This window comes from Medicago sativa, chromosome 3 (genome assembly GCF_051527215.1).
Source record: "Medicago sativa cultivar Bolivia chromosome 3, Bolivia_mono, whole genome shotgun sequence".
Lineage (NCBI taxonomy): Eukaryota > Viridiplantae > Streptophyta > Magnoliopsida > Fabales > Fabaceae > Medicago > Medicago sativa.
Genome location: NC_140751.1, coordinates 31,468,652 through 31,488,733, shown reverse-complemented (window position 1 = coordinate 31,488,733; position 20,082 = coordinate 31,468,652). Strand labels below are relative to the sequence as shown.

The 20,082-nt window shown below is 32.2% G+C and overlaps 1 long non-coding RNA gene and 1 pseudogene across 3 annotated transcripts; both read left to right on the top strand.

The window, feature by feature from the left end:
• Positions 1 to 13,570: 13,570 nt before the first annotated feature.
• LOC146937136 (uncharacterized) lies at positions 13,571 to 17,529 on the top strand. Of its 3 annotated transcripts, XR_015030848.1 has the most exons (5): positions 13,571 to 13,961; positions 15,018 to 15,163; positions 15,962 to 16,038; positions 16,661 to 16,925; positions 17,236 to 17,529. It is a non-coding gene; the product is annotated as an uncharacterized LOC146937136 (long non-coding RNA). The 3 variants fall into 3 exon arrangements; XR_015030849.1 differs by lacking the exon at positions 15,962 to 16,038; XR_015030850.1 differs by lacking the exons at positions 13,571 to 13,961; positions 15,018 to 15,163 and adding an exon at positions 15,170 to 15,662.
• An 879-nt stretch (positions 17,530 to 18,408) lies between these two features.
• Positions 18,409 to 19,174, top strand: LOC146937135 (transcription factor MYB52-like; annotated as a pseudogene).
• Positions 19,175 to 20,082: the final 908 nt, after the last annotated feature.

Sequence of the window (20,082 nt, the reverse complement as noted above, 5' to 3'; positions counted from 1 at the left end):
ATAATAAAAATATTGAGAATGAATGTGGAAGTGACACGTGGCATAAAAAACCTTACTTTATATATATACTATTGATTGATTGATTGATTGATTGATGTGTAGTTTGTTGAGATAAAAAATACTGAGTGCATAAGATAAAAAGTTTGTTGAGATATTTATGTTAAATAAAATATTGGTTTTTAAAAATAGAAAAAATAATAAAAATATTGAGAATGAATGTGGAAGTGACACGTGGCATAAAAAACCTTACTTTATATATATACTATTGATTCATTCGAAGTCTCTATGTGTTGGATATTTGTATGTTTGTAGCACTTTTGCCTAAAACAAATATTCAAGTGTGATGTTGGATACGATGTTCCAACATCCTGGCAAGGTTCAGTGTGACCTGTTCATGTGCCTTGATTTACGCACGCGTTTTCTATTTAAGGAATCCTTTATTCTTGTTGGTCAAGCTACATGTTTTTATAGGAAGATCAGAACATATGTGATTTCCTAAGGGAATGGTAATGACTTAGGAAAGTTTTTTAAGGTGATGATAATGTGACTTTTAATGTGCCTACTTTCTAGGAGTTTCCTTATCCAGCCATGTTGATTGAGCAATGAGTCATTGGTTTGATCTGAAGCCTGATTGAGTTGATGACGCGACTTGCTTCAGTATATAAAGGAGGCTGCAAGACCTGAAGAATTATTCAATACATCATATTACAAAAAGATAGTTTTTAGGGTTTTGAGTCTTTTGTGTGTTCTACTCTTGTATCTGTCGATGCAAGTTTAGTTCTGATTATTTGTGAGCCTTTCTTGTATCGTTTGTGATACATGTTAAGGACTTAGATCGAGTTATAAACTCTTGTGTACTACACCAAAGCTTTTAAGCAAGGTGTTAGTTGTTCTTCTTTGAAGGTAACTTCATATTTGATTGAGTCTGTAATTTAAGAATCACAGAGGTTGTGATCTGTTGTAAGGGAGTGAGATGGGATCTCAGATCTAGGAGTTCCTAGGTTGAAGTCTTTACGGGTAGGTCCTAGGTCTTTAGTGTAAACGAGGATTTTGCTGAGAGCTAGAGAATAAGGACTACACTAGTGGATTTCCTTCCTGGCTTGGTAGCCCCCAGATGTAGGTGAGTTGCACCGAACTGGGTTAAAAACTCTCTGTGCCCTTTATTTTTATGTTCTTTATTTTCCTTGTTATTTTATGTCCACTGCTAGCACGATGTTCTAAACATCTCATTCAACATTCGTAATTTGTGCCAAGTGTTGGAACATCTCATTGAACATTCTGTTGCTAGCCACCCCGAATTTCAATTGGCATCAGAGCGGGCACCCTGCTTGTTTTAGGGTGAGATCCAGAGAAGATACTTTCTGGCAAAATGGACAAGGAAGGAAGATTTGTGAATAGACCAAGGAGATATGAGTCTACTAAAAAAGTAACTGATCTAACAGGAAGAATCTATTCTGATGATGAGTCTTGTGATGAATAATTAGATTACGATGTTCTTGCTACTGCTTATAAGGATCTGCATGCCAGATGTACAGAAATTTGTAAGATGATGGGAGAACAAAAGAGGATCAATAGTGAACTGCTTACAGAAAGGAGTAGTCATCTAACAAGGATTTCAGAACTCAATGACGTGGTAACTTCTCTAAACTCACAACTTGAACAAGTTAAGAAGCAAGTTGACATGATGACAAATGGTTCCACGGTTTTGGAAGATGATGTGACAGAAGGTCAAGATAGAAGGAAGGCAAATGGTGTATGTTTTGACTATAAACCTCTAAATCAAAAGCAGCACAACAGAAAGTCTGGTTATGCATTAGAAGATCATGGAATGATCAGAAAGGAAGAACAGGTCAAAGGTGTCAAGGTTATTGATTCTTCAGGAACAGATGTTGTTGGCAAGACAATGTTGAAACATTCTCAAGGACATCAAAATGACAAAAAGACAACTCGTCATTGGATCTGTCACCACTGCAAAAGAAAAGGACACATAAGGTCGTACTGTTATAAATTGTATGGATATCCTCAGCCTCGTGTTCAACCAAAGGTCAGTGGTATGATTCCTCAATCTAGGAAAGAATGGAGACTCAAAACTCCAAATGTAAGTTCTTCTGTGACTTCCTCTATGTCGATTAGTGTTCCACATGTTTTGACTAAGTCTGGAAACTTAGGTCAGTCTAGTTTGAATGTTGTCGATGCTGATAATACTATTGAGAAATGTGTGTCTGTGTCTGCTTGTAAAACTGCTATTGCACCTGATGTTGTGTCAGATGTTACAACATCCCTGGTTCGACCTGATCACATAAAGTCTGAGTCTGAGTCATCCTTTGATAATGGAAAATCGCAATATAAGATGGTGTCTGTTTGTGCTGAGAATGATGGATTAGAAATTGATGACCAAAGTGTGTGGAGTTTACTCCTGTTCTGATCTTATGCTCTGCTACTTCTGTTCTGACATGCATGTATGCTTTTTGAAGTCTTCCTTTATCTGTAAGCATGCAAGTAATCAGGGGGAGTAAGTATAGACTTGTGTTCTTCTGATGTATACTTCTACTGATGACATTTTCCTGTATGAAGAAGTGTAATGATCTGTTTTGTGAGACTTGTATCTATTTTCTCTTATGCGCACGTCATTGAACTGTGGGGTATACATGGCAATGATCTACTCTTCAAGTCTGCTACTTTTTGTTTGGCATATTTTGTGGCTAAAAAGGGGGAGAAAAATGGTATTATCATCTCTATATCTGTCTGAATTTATTATGCAGCTTTATGCATGCATGTTCTCTTGTTGCACTAGGAGTTTGAACATATTTTAGTTTGAGGATTTCTTCCTAGCATGCATATATTCAGGGGGAGTATTAAAAATGTTTTGTGTGCTCCTTGAGGGGAGTATTTTTATGTGTCCCTGCATGTTTCTATGGATGTGGGAGCATCCTGTTTGAGCTATTGTATGATGTCTAGGTGTTTATGTTTCTCTGAGTAGCGTGTTGTGACAGTTGTCTGTCTTGGATGTTATAGGAATTTATTTTTCCTTATATGTCCACTGCTGCAAGGCTCTGATTTTTCAAGTATGGTACCTATTTCTCCTATCTACTGTTGCATATGATGATTTGTGAAAAATTGCGAAAGTAGGTTCAGAGTTCTATAATATATTTCTTCAATGTCCTGAAGATTATGTGTGTTGACTGAAGAACTGTATTTATGGTATCTATTGGTAATCTGAGTTTGTGAACCTTTCTTCAAGGTATATTTTGTTTTTGAAGAGTGAAGGAAAGGTTGCGTGTGCTATCTCTCTGATTTAACTGGATTGACTTTAATTTGTTTTAGCCAAAAATTTTCCAAACGGGGAGATTGTTGGATATTTGTATGTTGGCTTCACTTTTGCCTAAAACAAATATTCAAGTGTGATGTTGGATACGATGTTCCAACATCCTTGCAAGGTTCAGTGTGACCTGTTCATGTGCCTTGATTTACGCACCCATTTTCTATTTAAGGAATCCTTTATTCATGTTGGTCAAGCTGCGTGTTTTTATGAGAAGATCAGAACATATGTGATTTCCTAAGGGAATGGTAATGACTTAGGAAAGTTTTTTAAGGTGATGATAATGTGACTTTTAATGTGCCTACTTTCTAGGAGTTTCCTTATCCGGCCATGTTGATTGAGCAATGAGTCACTGGTTTGATCTGAAGCCTGATTGAGTTGATGACGCGCCTTGCTTCAGTATATAAAGGAGGCTACAAGACCTGAAGAATTATTCAAGACATCATATTACAAAAAGATAGTTTTTAGGGTTTTGAGTCTTTTGTGTGTTCTACTCTTGTATCTGTCGATGCAAGTTTAGTTCTGATTATTTGTGAGCCTTTCTTGTATCGTTTGTGATACATGTTAAGGACTTAGATCGAGTTGTAAACTCTTGTGTACTACACCAAAGCTTTTAACCAAGGTGTTAGTTGTTCTTGTTTGAAGGTAACTTCATATTTGATTGAGTGTGTAATTTAAGAATCATAGAGGCTGTGATCTGTTGTAAGGGAGTGAGATGGGATCTCAGATCTAGGAGTTCCTAGGTTGAAGTCTATACGGGTAGGTCCTAGGTCTTTAGTGTAAACGAGGAGTTTGCCGTGAGCTTGAGAATAAGGACTACACTAGTGGATTTCCTTCTTGGCTTGGTAGGCCCCAGATGTAGGTGAGTTGCACCGAACTGGGTTAACAACTCTCTGTGCCTTTTATTTTTCTGTTATTTTATGTCCACTACTAGCACAATGTTCTAAACATCTCATTCAACATTCGTAATTTGTGCCAAGTGTTGGAACATCTCATAGAACATTATGTTGCTAGCCAGCCAGAATTTCACTATGTTGCAAACTAAAGATAATGCACATACTAAACTTTCTAGATACGTTTATTGGGGGTGTTACATTTGGTATCAGAGCAGGTCGATTCAGATCAAGCCATGGGTCATTAAGTTTCAACTAAGGTAGTGGGACCATTGGGTTCCGGGTAAATGTTCTAATTGTTGTTATTAGTTGAGCTTGGTCGACTCAATTTAGCATTCGATGATTATGATGGATTCTTGAGAGCTGAATAGGACCCAGGAGGAACTAAGTATGTGATTGGGATGGACTGGGAAGTATGAACTCAGACCAAGTAAAAGTGAGTATGTAACTGTGCTGGAGGGTGGCCAGTGAACCCAGTGGGCGAAATTGAACTCCGCCGAGAGCACAAGGTGTTGATAGGAATAAGGTGGAGTATTTCTACGACATTGGGCACGTTGTTGGATGGTATTCCGTATATGTGGTAAGTAAAGATTCGGAATGAAGGAGTCAGCATACTTGATGAGATTGGAAAGCTCTCAGGGAAAGAGATATGTGAATGAAGCCAAAGACTTGAATGCCCAAAATGGACAAGGTTCTAACGTTTGGAATGTTGAGTGAGTCGGTAGAGAAACAAGTCAAGCCATTCGTAGCAAACAAAGTTCATGGTTTATGTGGAGGCTATATGTTAAGTGTTAGGGCGGTTAAGACACTAGTTTCTGATGTACCGTGAATTGTATCGATTAATGTTAATGCTTGCCATGCCAATGTTGTGAATTGTTTTTATGATGTTAGGGATGACTAATGTGCATTGGGTTACTTGCGAAACAAGATTTTTATGTAAAATACGTTTTTCGGAAAAACTGGGCTGAAGAAACTCGCTAATAGAGAAATTGCTCCAACATCATTTCACTAATTGCTAACCTGGGGTGAAATTTTCAGTTTTTCCAAAAGTTGTCAGTTTTTAAGAAGTCTATATTTTCGATTTTAATGTCTTTGTTTCACAAATTTTTGGATTTTTTGCTCACAATATAGTTTGGGAGATGTTTTTCTCACATATCATATTCATTAATATGTGGAATTACATTTGTTGGCATGGCATTGCTTATTTTGAACATAGAACAAACGGGTCATTTAAAATAAACCCGAGACTTTATTTCAGGAAAAATTTCTAAAACGATTAAAATGGGGGGACTAACATGTCAAGTTTAGAAATAGTGGAACTAAATCATACTTAGGCTAAAATATGGATCTCCTTTGCTCAATTTGTTTGGCATCAGCTGCTACCTGTCGAGAGATGTTTCCATATACGGCAGTGGAGGAACTTGGAAGTGCATGATGATAATTTATGTCTTGGCGAATTTTTACCCTGGAGACTGGAGTCATTTTTTGTTTTGTACTAACTTTGTTCTTTTTCACTTCTCATTTCTTAAGTTTTTATTTTCTGAGATGATTTGTCAATTTAAAGTTGTTTTACATACTAAGGATACAATCTTTGTTTCACTTTTTTTTATTCAAAAAGGGGTGTAGTGTAGTTAAGGCCACACAACCCTCAAGTAATATACTTATGAGAGATTTCAGGGAAGGAACAAAATACATCACTAATTACAGAATTAGAGACAGAATTTAGTGTTCACCTTAAAAATTGAGTTGACAAATATTAGTGACGAAATAGTTTAAACATCTGCTACAAAATTTCAGTCATTAAATTCCTCACAAAACTAATTAGTTTAAACGTTTGTACTTTGTTATGGCAGTTGACCCATCAAGTATCCCTCTCTAAATTTATGGTGCAACGTTAACAAAAGTCTTGAACATCAAGCACGGGAGAGAGAAGTCTTGAAGAAGATATATAAGAAAGTGAAGGGGGAGGGGTTTGTTTAGGGTGGAAGTCACTTTTGTTGTCTTCACAAGACAATTGTGCCCTATTTATGTACTTAAATAGATACATTATCTTATGTCATTCTCCCTTAATTTCTTTATCACACTCCTTTTTACTTTCCACACGCACACACACAAAATCCTTTATCCTCTTTTTTCTTTTTAAGGGATAAAAAATGTTTACTCTGTTAGTTGATTTGTTGAGAATAATATGCTTACTTTTTTTTTAGATTATAAACTTAGTTAGATATAAATTTAATATTTAAGATAAGATATCATTATGATTTATATTTTAAATTTAATTATACTAATATTTTTAGAATTTTAAATATATAATTTTAAAATATATGTTTATTACAATTCAACTCTATATATAGAGAGACGTGAATAAATATTTAGAATGATGATTCTCCATATGTTAGTTTCCTTATTGACATATCATATATTTTATTTATATTCGAAATACAACCATAAAAAATCCTATCGAAAGAGCTCTACGAATACAACTAGACCACTCATACGAAATAAGAGCTCTACGAATACCTCATCGCACTTCCTCTAGAGTTATACCAAGTAAACATGTGCCCAAATGGGGACAAATCCTCCAAATCAACATCTCTTGAGAAATTGTTGAAAAGATTCATTTCCAACAACTGCCCCAAAGATGGTTCCAAATTTATCCCCCTTCTTTCTTGCAAAATACACACCGCATTAAAATCGCCAACTAAACACCAAGATCCATCTTCAAAAGAGTTTCTAAACAACAAGAGTTTCTCCCACAACCTCCTATTTGCCATTATATCACATTTGGAATAGATATTAATGACAAAACACCTTTTTTGTGAATCCCCCACTCAAAACACACGCCAACAAAAGCATCTCCCTCAAAAGAAAAAATACTCTTAGCATCCAACTTGTCCATTAATCAATAAATTGTTGAAACAAAGTATAATTTTGTGTTGATTTTAAAAGAATGAAAAGAGAGAATGAAAGAGAGAGAGAGAGAGAGAGAGAGAGAGAGAGAGAGATTTTGATTAAGAGATTAAGGGTTTGAAAATAATGAGAGTAGTCATTCTCAATTATAGTTAGACTCTCAGCGTATATTCATATGGTATTTTTTTTTTATGAAATGATAGCTTTTATGATTAAAATATATACAATTTCTTCAAAAAAAGAAAAAAATTGTCCGTGATGGGATGATTCCTCACAAACTATGTAATTCACATTATTGAAAATTTAGAGAGGGATACGTGATGGGTCAACTACCATAACAAAGTACAAACGTTTAAACTAATTAGTTTTGTGAGGAATTTAATGACTAAAATTTTGTAGCAGTTGTTTAAACTATTTCGTCACTAATATTTGTCAACTCAATTTTTAAGGTGAACACGAAATTCTGTCTCTAATTCTGTAATTGGTGATGGATTTTGTTCCTTCCCTGAAATCCCTCATAAGTATATTACTTGAGGGTTGTGTTGCCTTAACTACACTACACCCCTTTTTGAATAAAAAAAGTGAAACAAAGATAGTATCCTTAGTATGTGAAACAACTTTAAAATGACAACTCATCTCAAAAAATAAAAAATTAAGAAATGAGAATTGAAAAAGAAAAAAGATAGTACAAAACATAAAATGACTCCAGTCTCCGGGGTAAAAATTGGTCAAGACATAAATTATCATCATGCATTTCCAAGTTCTTCCACTGTCGTATATGGAAACATCTCTCGACAGGTAGCAGCTGATGCCAAACAAATTATGCAATAGAGATCCCTATTTTAAGCTAACCATGATTTAGTTCCACTATTTCTAAACTTGAGATGTTAGTCCGCCCATTTTAATCGTTATAGAAATTTTTCCTACAATAAAGTCTAGGGTTTATTTTTAATGACCCGTTTGTTCTATGTTCAAAATAAGCAATGACATGCCAAAAAATGTAATTCCACATATTAAAAAATATGATATGTGAGAAAAATAACTCCCTATTTTAACCTAACCATGATTTAGTTCCACTATTTCTAAACTTGAGATGTTAGTCCCCCCATTTTAATCGTTTTAGAAATTTTTCCTACAATAAAGTCTAGGGTTTATTTTTTATGACCTGTTTGTTCTATGTTCAAAATAAGAAATGACATGCCAAAAAATGTAATTCCACGTATTAATGAATATGATATGTGAGAAAAATAACTCCGAAGCTAAGTTGTGAGCAAAAAATCCAGAAATTTGTGAAACAAAGACATTAAAATCCAAAATTTAGACTTGTTCAAAAAAAAAATCCAAAATTTAGAAAAGTGCATTTAAGTTTAGATATTGTTAATTTTTTTTTTCTTGAGAAGAGCTTAGATATTGTTGATGTAAGTTGTATGATAGCGTTGCATAGATCTACATATGGATGTTCTATATGCATTTAATGTACATCATGTACGTCTAATGTAAAAATGTGACGGACAAACTAAAATTGACATGTTTTCAAGGACATATTTGTCAGTTCATAAATTTTAGAGACTAAAATGACCGCTGCCTTTTATATTTAGTATATCTGGAGAAGCTGTTTCTTGGAAGTCTAATAAGCAAACCATTCAGGCTCAGTCCACAAAGGAATATGAGATGATAAAACTAGCTACTGCTAGTGAAGAAGCAAGTTGGCTAAGATGCATGCTAGATGAGATTCCTTTATGGGAGATACTGTTATCAGCTGTGTTAGTTCATTGTGATAGTAACGCGACTATTGCAAAGATGAAGAATCGTTATTATAATGGAAAGATACAACATATAAATCGGAAATACAACACGATTAGAGAGAGTAACTCTAATGGAGCGGCTAGAGTTAATTTTGTACATACTAATGAAAACTTAGCGGATCCTTTGACGAAAGGACTAAATAGAGAGAAAATCCAAGATACATCAAGTAGGCTGGGAATAATACATATAGCTCACTGAGTGATGGTAACCCGACCTACATGACTGGAGATCCCAAGACTTAGATTCAATGGGTAATAACAAGACATGAAGTGATAGAACATGCTATGATAAGGATTAAGAAGTCATGATCCTGCAACGAAAGAAGGATGAGGTAATAGAAACTCTTGTTAAATCGAAATAGAATCTGCTATGCAATGGTTGAAGTTGTAGGCGACACCTTTGTTTACTAGAAAATTATATGGAGACGTCTTTGACGATATTTCTCGAAACCATTTTTAAGTTCATGTAGGGGATTGTTGGAACATGTGTGGAAATTGAGTAATTGACTAAACACAAATTCCCATAATGGGTAAATTGTATTTTTGCTTTTTTTGAATTCTCATTTTTATTGTATTTTTTTATATTATGTTATTATTATATATATAGTTTGATTTATTATTATCATTTTTATTTATTATACTCTTATCTTAAAATGAAATAGAAAAGAACTAGTGTATTGTGAATTGAAAAAACTGGAAGTCCCACATCGGATGGATCCCACACATTAGTGGTGTTTAAATAGTGGCACCTCTAAGGAGGTGTATAATTAAGTGAACAAAGTAAGCACTAAATAATATATATATATATAGGGTTAGGATCAAATGACACCATTCATTTTATTTAATCTAAAGGCTTAAATCTATCACCAAATTAATTAACATACACCAAATACTCTTTATCACCTGATTAAGAAACATATCTATATCATTAATTCATAATCAAGCATCCATTTTTTTTTTTATTTTGGTAGAATCAAGCATCCATTTTTATTTCCCCAGATTTATTTATTTCTGCCATCAACACATACTCAAACTTCTTTTCTAATTTTTTTTTATAAAATGGATGATAAAACTCATACTTATGTTTTTTTTTCTTCACAAATACTCATACTTATGGCTGTTTGAGTCATCATCACCATCGATTATATTCTTTGCCTTTATTTCATACTCATATTTTTTTTAATAATTAAATAAATTCTATTAAAAAAAAAAACTAACAAGTTCGGCTAAATTATCATTAACAGTTACGTCAAAACCACCCAAATGATTCTTGAATTGTTCATGTTAGTTTAGATTATTTTGTCACTCATAGTGTCCTATTTTTTTAGAGGACTCATTGTGTCCCATGTTCAACCGAATTGAGCTTTATCTTGTTTTTATAAAAATTAAAAAGTTTTAGTTTGTGCTCATGGCTGAAAGAAATAATTTAGGGGGAAATGAAAATGGTTTGAATCTAGTGAAAACAAAAATGGATGCTTGATTATGAATTAATGATATAGATATGTTTCTTAATTAGGTGATAGAGAGTATTTGAACTATGTTAATTAATTTGGTGATAGATTTAAGCCTTTAGATTAAATGAAATGAATGGATGAGATTTGGTGTCAAATTAATTTTGCACCATGGTGTCATTTGATCCTAACCCATATATATATATATATATATATATATATATATATATATATATATATATATATATATATATATATATATATATATATATATATATATATATGTATGTATTTTATTATATATATATATATGTTTTTTTTTATTTGGAAATGATAAATTAAATAATTAATAAAATCATTACTAGAAAGTGCTTTCTTAGTCTCCAAGTTATGCTAAAATATTTTTGAACACAATCTAGAATATTTTAGAACACAATCTGAAATATTTTAGTATGAAATCTAATTTTTTTTTGAGGGAAGTATGAAATCTAATTTATTTAGTGCTTGATCTTAAATATATTTTGGTACATAATATAATATATTTTGGTACTCAAATATATTTTGGTACATAATGTAATATATTTTGGTACTCAATTGAGATATTTTTGTACTAGATCTAATATGTGAATTACTTAACGTCAAAGTAATGTATTACTTGTTCCTAAAGTTTCTCACTTATTAGTTGTGAATTTTCTCTATAAATAGAGAGCTCACACAGTGCATTCTACACACCGAAAATTCACAGTTGATGCTTCCTGTGCTTTTCTTCTCTTCTTCCTCCTTCGACTTGTATTGACGAGTCCTTCTTCCTTTCTTCTACTTCTTCTGTTCCTTCGGTTTTGAGCCGTCTTCGTACCATATAGAGTGGTTTAAAAGATTTGCACCGTGAGTGTAAAACACTTCTACACTTTCAGTCAAAACTCACTATTTTACGACATCACTTGACTCTTATATTAGTAGTTAAAAGTTAGTAATATGATTTAATAGGATTTTTTGTGGTTGTATTTCGGATCATGATCCATCATGGTACAGTACAATAATCATGATTATGTGGGCTACATGGAAAAAGATAAAGTGGATTTTACAAGTATGATCATCACTAATATCACCACCTATCAGTCATGTCAGGAAAAAAAATTACATAGTTGTTACTTATGTCTTACAGAAAAAGTCAGCAAGAAAATATACAACTAAAAAAGGAAAGAAATAACATAGAAATAAATACTCTTTGTTGAAGTTATTTATCTATTCTTCTTTAAACATATGTGAAGGAACAATATCTTGAAGTAGCCTATTATCCCTGTTCCTGGATTACAAAGTTGTATTCTCTCTTGAGTAGTAAAAGGTGAATTCTTGAATGATGAAGAATTGTTATAAGGGCGACTCAAAGAGGACAATGTATTAACAAGTAGTTGTTCATGTTGATGATGTTGTTGATGATATTAAGTAGTTCAAAAAAAGAAAAAATATCATCAACAAAGAGGACAATATTTTTTTCTAGATTTGCAAGGGAACTACTTATCACAATATCATCAACAACCCCATCAACAACAACTACTTGTTAATACATTGTCCTCTTTGAGTCACCCTTATAACAATTCTTCATCATTCAGGAATTCACCTTTTACTACTTAAGAGAGAGTACAACTTTTTAATCCAGGAACAACTGCATTTCTTAGGGATAATGGTATACTTCAAGATGTTGTTCCTTCATATATGTTGAAAGAAGAGTAGATAAATAATTTCATTATTGCTTTCTATGTTATTTCTTTCTTTTTTTAGTAGTATATTTTCTTGCTTACTTTTTCTATAAGACTTAAGTCAGCAAGAAAATATACAACTAAAAAAAGAAAGAAATAACATAGAAATCAATAATGAAGTTATTTATATATTCTTCTTTAAACATATGTGAAGGAACAACATCTTGAAGTAGCCTATTATCCCTAAGAAATGCAGTTGTTCCTAGATTACAAAGTTGTACTCTCTCTTGAGTAGTAAAAGGTGAATTCTTGAACGATGAAGAATTGTTATAAGGGTGACTCAAAGAGGACAATGTATTAACAAGTAGTTGCTGATGTTGATGAGGTTGTTGATGATATTAAGTAGTTCAAAAAAAGAAAAAATATCATCAACAAAGAGGACAATATTTTTTTTCTAGATTTGCAAGGGAACTACTTATCACAATATCATCAACAACCCCATCAACAACAACTACTTGTTAATACATTGTCCTTTTTGGGTCACCCTTATAACAATTCTTCATCATTCAAGAATTCACCTTTTACTACTCAAGAGAGAGTACAGCTTTTTAATCCAGGAACAACTGCATTTCTTAGGGATAATGGGATACTTCAAGATGTTGTTCCTTTTCATATGTGAAAGAAGAGTAGATAAATAACTTCATTATTGCTTTCTATGTTATTTCTTTCTTTGTTTAGTAGTATATTTTCTTGCTTACTTTTTCTATAAGACTTAGGTAACAACTATGTAATTTTTTTTTCCTGATATGACTAATAGGTGGTGGTGATATTAGTGATGATCATACTTGTATAGTCCACTTTATATTTTTCCATGTAGCCCACATAATCATGATTATTGTACTGTACCATGATGAATCATGATCCAATGCAGGGTCTGGTTGTTGTTCTTCTTTAATATTAGTATCTAAGTATAGAATTGAAAGAAAAAGGAACAAATTGGTGGGGTTGTGCCGTGAGGGAAATTGAAATGGTAAAAATATAGTAAAGAGTTTTCTTCTATATGGTTGTATTTCAGAAATAAATAAAATATATGATATGTCCATAAGGAAACTAACATATGGAGAATTATCATTCTAAATATTTATTCACGTCTCTCTATATATAGAGTTAAATTTTAATAAACATATTTTAAAATTATATATTTCAAATTCTAAAAATATTCACTACAACATTTTGGCTCTACGGCAACGCCTAATTTTTTGAATGTAAAAAAACTGTTTTGGTAGAGCAGTATAGAAAACGATTTTCTAGTTTTGTTTTGTTAGGGTATTCAATTAAAAAAAAAAATTCCAACAATTCAATAGCGTTTTGGTATAGGAAATCAAAACGGTATTTTACTGAAAATTTTCAATAACAATTAATAATCGTTTTAATATTTATCTTTTAATTATTTTTAATAAAAATAAAAACCATCGTGGTTTTTTTTTTTTGAGAGGTTTGTGGAATTTGTTTTGTTCAGCTCGTTAGTCTCAATTAATCAAACAATCTTCTTTGCACCTTAAAAAAAAAAAAGTAGAACACTTCCCAAAATCCCATCGAACCTTTCCACCGGTAAAATCTCGTAACCATCGAATCTTCAAAACCAAAGTAAAAGGAAGAAACAACAAAAAAGGGCAATAGCTCACACCAACACAACACTCTCTTCGTATCAGATCTAAATCTCTCTTCCCTCTATTCTCTGATTCTGATCATTGGTTCCGATCCCCGATTTCGGCGACTTGATTCATCGAATCCTTTTCTCGCAATTCGGTACGATTCAACTTTCCCGGCGAACACATGCAATTATCGATCATGAATCCTCTTTATACAGGAACACATTTAAGGTAATCAATTGAATCCTTCAAATCGAATCAATTTCACACTGTTCTTGCAATGCGTGTGCAGATGCTTTTAATACGTGTATAGATTTTTTTATTTTTAACCTGAAGTTGGTGATGTGCGTTGATAAATTTTATTTGCTTATGGTTTTAATGTTATTAGTTAGGCTTTGTATTTCGAATAGTATTTAGTATTTGAATCAGACATTGAAATTGAGTGAAATGTTGTTGTAATTTAGGTATACATAATGCTGCAATTCGATCCAATTTAAATTTAAAGCATAATATTGCCCATCTTCAGTTATGAGTTATGTCCCAGGCACTAACTCATTGACACCGGTAATGATTTGAGAAAGTGAATTATTTGAACGTAATCACATGTGTCGGTTTCAGACACGAACACACTTGATCAAAGGTGCCGGTGCTTCAGAGATCTTCAGAGGTTCCATTGGGGACAATTCATAAACAACACGTATTTTGGATATGAAAATAAAAACCAAAGGATTCTTTTTGTTGTTCTCTATTGATTTGGTAGGCACATGTTAAGTAGGGGTTTCTGATTGTGATCTTTTGTATTTTGATTTATTAATTTTCTCCTACTGATTGTGATTCCAATTGTGATTTTTCTATATTTTGATTATGATTGCTATTCTCTATTGATTTTTATTTTATTTAAAAGGATTGAGGAATATCAATATCTAGCATAATGCCTTAGACATAATCATCTGCTATTTTTTGTGGTCAAAATATATAACGGTTAATCTAATGATTGATGAAAAGATTAGGAATCTAATCCATATATAAACTTTTGTGATGTTTTATAGTAAGCTATTTGTTATATGTGGGAAAATTCTTAGAATTCGAGGACTAAGAAACCTCCTGAAGAATAATTGAAGAAAAGAAAATTGAATCAAATTTATTTCATAATCTCTCCATAAAAGTACAATGCTTATATAGAGGATAAATGTTAAAGTAAAATGCCAAACTTAGCACAAATATAGGAATTATTTTTTGTAATAGAAATATATTCTAATAACTAAATACGTGTTATGATGCTTCTAGATCCTGGTATATTCTAGCAGAAGACTTTTATTTGTATACCACATAGTCCTTGAGTTTGATGGGCGGATTAGTGGACCTTTTGGGCTTATTAGCAGCTGGCTCCTCATTAGTAGGTGAATTGGGCTCATCTGTTGTCACAGTGTCAGGTTGGTTCATAACACTATTTTTTGTCAAGCCATGATCCTTCCCTTGTGTTATTTTATTTTTTCAATTTGAAGTGGTCCAAGATGAAACACTTGTCGAATCCATGCCAATTTAAACATTCCTTTTGACCAAATAGTGTGGGTGTTATTATTCGACCTTTCAAGTATAAGAAGGGAAAAAGGTCCAATTATAATATACATTCTTTATTTGTTTTATTTTTTAAAATTTTTGAAGCTCAAACTTTCATTATTTTAATCGAAATAAGCTATCCTTTCCAACCATGAGTGGCATCTCGTTTTTGGTTTGTTTGTATAAATCATATAATGTCCTGATCCAATCCCTTTTAATTTGAGTTTTTGACAATATAAATCAAAATAACCCTCATTTTTATACCTTCAGATCACTTTTTTAGTAATAGGACTTTGTTTCCTTTGGTGGATGTACCTGTTGTGGTGTGTTTTGTTTATTGGCGGCCTGCAGCTGTTCTGCGTTTTAATATGGGTATTGGTTTTGGCACTATCTCCTGTTTATCATTGTTTATTGTACATACTATGATTAATAAAATATTTCACACCATATTTCTAATTCCTCTTGTAAGATAGTTAATAGTAACAAAATCAGTTAAGTTAGTTTAAGTATGTTATGAATCTTGTCCATCAAATGAACTATAATAGCCTAGCCTTATATATACTCATTAATAGTAATATATTCACTTAAGTTAGTTTAACAGCGTTGAAGAGCATATTTCTTCATGTTTGTGTCTTAGTGACATGCTTGTTTTTCTTCTGTATTACAATCAGAGACAATGGAATTGAAGCACTTTATTAGCTCTTTAAAAGATCAACAGTGTTGTGATTGACAATGGCTAGTCAGCAAGGTTTATATATTTTTTTCCCCATTTAACTTGTTGTTGGGTCATGCAATTAACCTTCTCTTTTTGTTTATTTGTATTGTATTGGGTCAAGTACAAGCATGTGATTGATGTGTGGTTCTCGGTGAAGGAAGATGGAGTGTTGGACGTAGTGATTTATAATTTGTGTGTTCTTACTCTTAGTTATAAGAACTTTAATATATTTTAATTAAAGATACAAGTCTTTTATTTTGAACTATGTTATTTTGATAAATATATGATTGATATATGATTGAGAAGTATTTGAATTTGTCTGTTCTAGATTTCAAGAATGGTTATTGAACAAATAAAAGAAAAGTTACTACTATCTGATTAGAACCTACATACTAATAAGTTGGATGAATGCCTATGGTTTATAACAATACAAAACTTTAGAAAATCACTCTAGGTAAAGTTTCAATTACTTTGTTATAGGATTACATACTTTTGATGTTGTGATATCAGCATTGTTGGTGCATTTAATGTCTTTAAATTCAAATAGTTATATGTATGCTATAAAGTTAAGCTAATCATTTAATATTAGTGGTTATAGGGCTCATGCTTCTACTTTTAGCACTATTGGAGTTGATTTTTTTTTTTTTTTATATAGTTGTGCAGATCAACAAAACTATATGGTCTACTACTACTCTAATATAAGAAGACTTAAGTTTTTTTTTTCTCTGGGAGTGTATATGGTCTGTTGTAGTTGACAAGTCGTTTGCAGAAGTACGAGTTCTGAAAATGGAAATTGGAGGCTGGACCAATGAGTACTTCTACTATTAATTTTCAAGATGGTTTTATTGGTGGTTATAAGGCTCATATCTCCACAGTTGCATAGTATGGAGGACAATATAGTTATGTTGATGGTTCAGCAGGTATGTTATAATATTTTGTAGAATGTGAAACTTAATAATGTGTGTTGTGGAGCAGTTTGTGATGCAGTATGAGTTTTGTGTTAGTCTTAGAGTAGAGAAATATTCTATGTAGTTGGCCTAGGATCTTGATTGAGGACCTACTAGTTTAGTATTATCATATGAAAAGAAGGATAACAAATGTTTGAAATATAATAGTTTAGTACACTTTATCGTTGTGTCTCTTTGGAAGGGAGTGGCTTTGAAATTACTACCTCAGTGTTTGTAATTTACAATTTAATTGTGTATTGAATATATTTCTTTTATTTTGTAGATGAATTGTTAATGATGATATCAATGAAGGATTTCAAGATTATGAAGAACAAGAGATGAAGACATATGTTGATGTTTAAGTGTTGTTTAGATTGTGAAAATGATAATTGACATTTTGACTTAAAAGTATACATTAAATATTCGAGTACTTTATCGGTGAAGAATTTTATTTTTGATACGTATTTGAATGATATATTATTGGCAAGTATTTGGTATGTAATTTTGAGTTTAGGAATATATTTGAATTTTGTATGTATAACATTTCACTGAAGTCAAATAATAGTTTTATTTTTGACATGAACAGAGTAAGGGAAAAAATAATGATTAATGCAACACAATTTTTTAAAAATTACAAATTTATTCACAACAGTGAAGAAGCGTTGCAGTAGCTTACAGCATATATTTACCCTTGGGCCAAAGAGAACGCTTTTAGGAATAACATCAATCCAAAACCGTTGGGATAACGCATAAAAGACCGTTCTTAATTTGAGGCAATGGCAACGGATTTTTTGTCGGGACGGCTTAAAACCGTTGAAAATGTGAAATTTCAAAACCGTTTTTAAAAGTGTTCCTAAAACCACGGTTTTATCTATGCCGTTACCGTTTATGGAAAAAACCGTTTCGAAAGGATAAGACAACGCCTCAATCCGCCACGACCAGAAAAGCGTTCTGGTATCCTACGGAAACGGTTTTTTAATATTACGCAACAGAATTTTAGCGTTTTCATAGGATGGAAATGTTGTTGTGATTAGTATAATTAAATTTCAAATATAAATCATAATGATATCTTACCTTAAATATTAAATTTATATCTAACTAAGTTTATAATCTAAAAAAAAAAGTAAGCATATTATTCTCAACAAATCAACTAAGAGAGTAATCGTTTTTTATCCCTTAAAAAGAAAAAAGAGAAAAAAGGATTTTGTGTGTGTGCGTGTGGAAAGTAAAAAGGAGTGTGATAAAGAAATTAAGGGAGAATGACATAAGTACATAAATAGGGCACAGTTGTCGTGTGAAGACAACAAAAGTGACTGCCCATCCACAACCCTAAACCAACCCCTCCCCCTTCACTTTCTTATATCTTCTTCAAGACGTCTCCCTCACTCTCTCGTGCTTGATGTTCAAGACTTTTGTTAACGTTGCACCATAATTCTATAAACAATATGTACTTTCATCAGCCTCTGCAACTTCCATAATCCATATGGAGGGTTTTTCTTTTGCAGCTGAAGATACCAAGAGTTGTCCATGTGGTCACTGGCGACCCGCTGAAGATGAAAAACTTCCTCAACTTGTTGAACAATATGGTGCTCAAAATTGGAATTCAATTGCTGAAAAACTTCAAGGAAGACCAGGTATGTATTATGTAATATTAATTAAAGGTTTATTATTAATTGACTGATTGACCTCCTTATTTAATTTTCAAATTCATAGTAAAATTCATATAGTTGATTATTATGATCTCTTAAATTCATCTTGTACTCAACTAATATAGTTTTTCATCAATTAATTTTCTCATATACTTCTGTGTATAAAAGAAAAAATTAATCAATATATAATTTTTTCCTTTTAACTTGTAGGGAAACGTTGTAGGTTGAGGTGGTTCAATCAGCTAGATCCATGAATTAACAAGAGACCTTTCACAGAAGAGGAAGAAGAGAGACTACTTGCGGCACATCGAATTCACATAAACAAATGGGCACTAATAGCAAGACTTTTCCCTGAAAGAACTGATAATGTTGTCAAGAATCATAGGCATGTTATAATGGCTACAAAACAAAGGGAACAATCCAAGTTATGTGGCAAGAGAAGTTTTCAAGAAGTTTAGTAACTCACCTATACTTAATTTCCCTTACACGACGAGAATTGGATATGAGAATGGAAGATTCTATGATAATACACCTTTAAGTTCTCTTGCCTCTTGGAATTCTACTTTTGTGTAATCAAAACCAAATAAGAAATTTCAATGAATGTCTGCAAATTTCTAGTTCTCCATAGTTCTCTTTGCCTCTTCAATTAAATTTCTGTGTTTAGTTTTGATGACACAAAAGTAAAATTCCAAGAGGCAAGAGAACTAGAAGGTGTATTATTATAAAATCTTCCATTTTCGTATCCAATTCTCGTCGGGTAAGGGAAACTAAGTATAGTGGAGTTACTAAAAACTTCATGAAAACTTCTCTTGCCACATAACTTGGATTGTTCCCTTTGTTTTCTAGCCAATATAACATGCCAATGATTCTTAACAACATTATCAGTTCTACCAGGGAAAAGTCTTGCTATTAGTGCCCATTTGTTTCCGTGAATTTGATGTGCCGGAAGTAGTCTCTCTTCTTCCTCTTCTACGAAAGGTCTCTTGTTAATTCTTGGATCTAGCTGATAGAAGTGTAAAACACTTTTACACTTACATTCAATCAAAACTAACTATTTTATGACATCACTTGACTCTTATATGAGTAGTTAAAAGTTAGTAATGTGACATGAACGTGAGTACAAATATATTTTACAATGACGGTGTGTATCTATTATACTCTCCGTATCAATCAAATATATATACAAAGAAGATGGTTTCTTTTATTTCTTTTTTTATGGTAGCTTTTATTTAAAGATTAAAATATATAAAATTTCTTAAAAAAAGAACAAAATTTGTTCGTGACGGGATGATTCCTCACAAACTATGTATTCCACATTAGTGAACATTTAGAGAGGGATACATGATGGGTCAACTGCCATAACAAAGTACAAACGTTTAAACTATATTTAGAGAAAATGACATGCCCACCATCAAAGACATATATAGTTTCAAAATTAAGGAAAAATTAAATACATATAAAAATCATAAGTTTATTCTTTT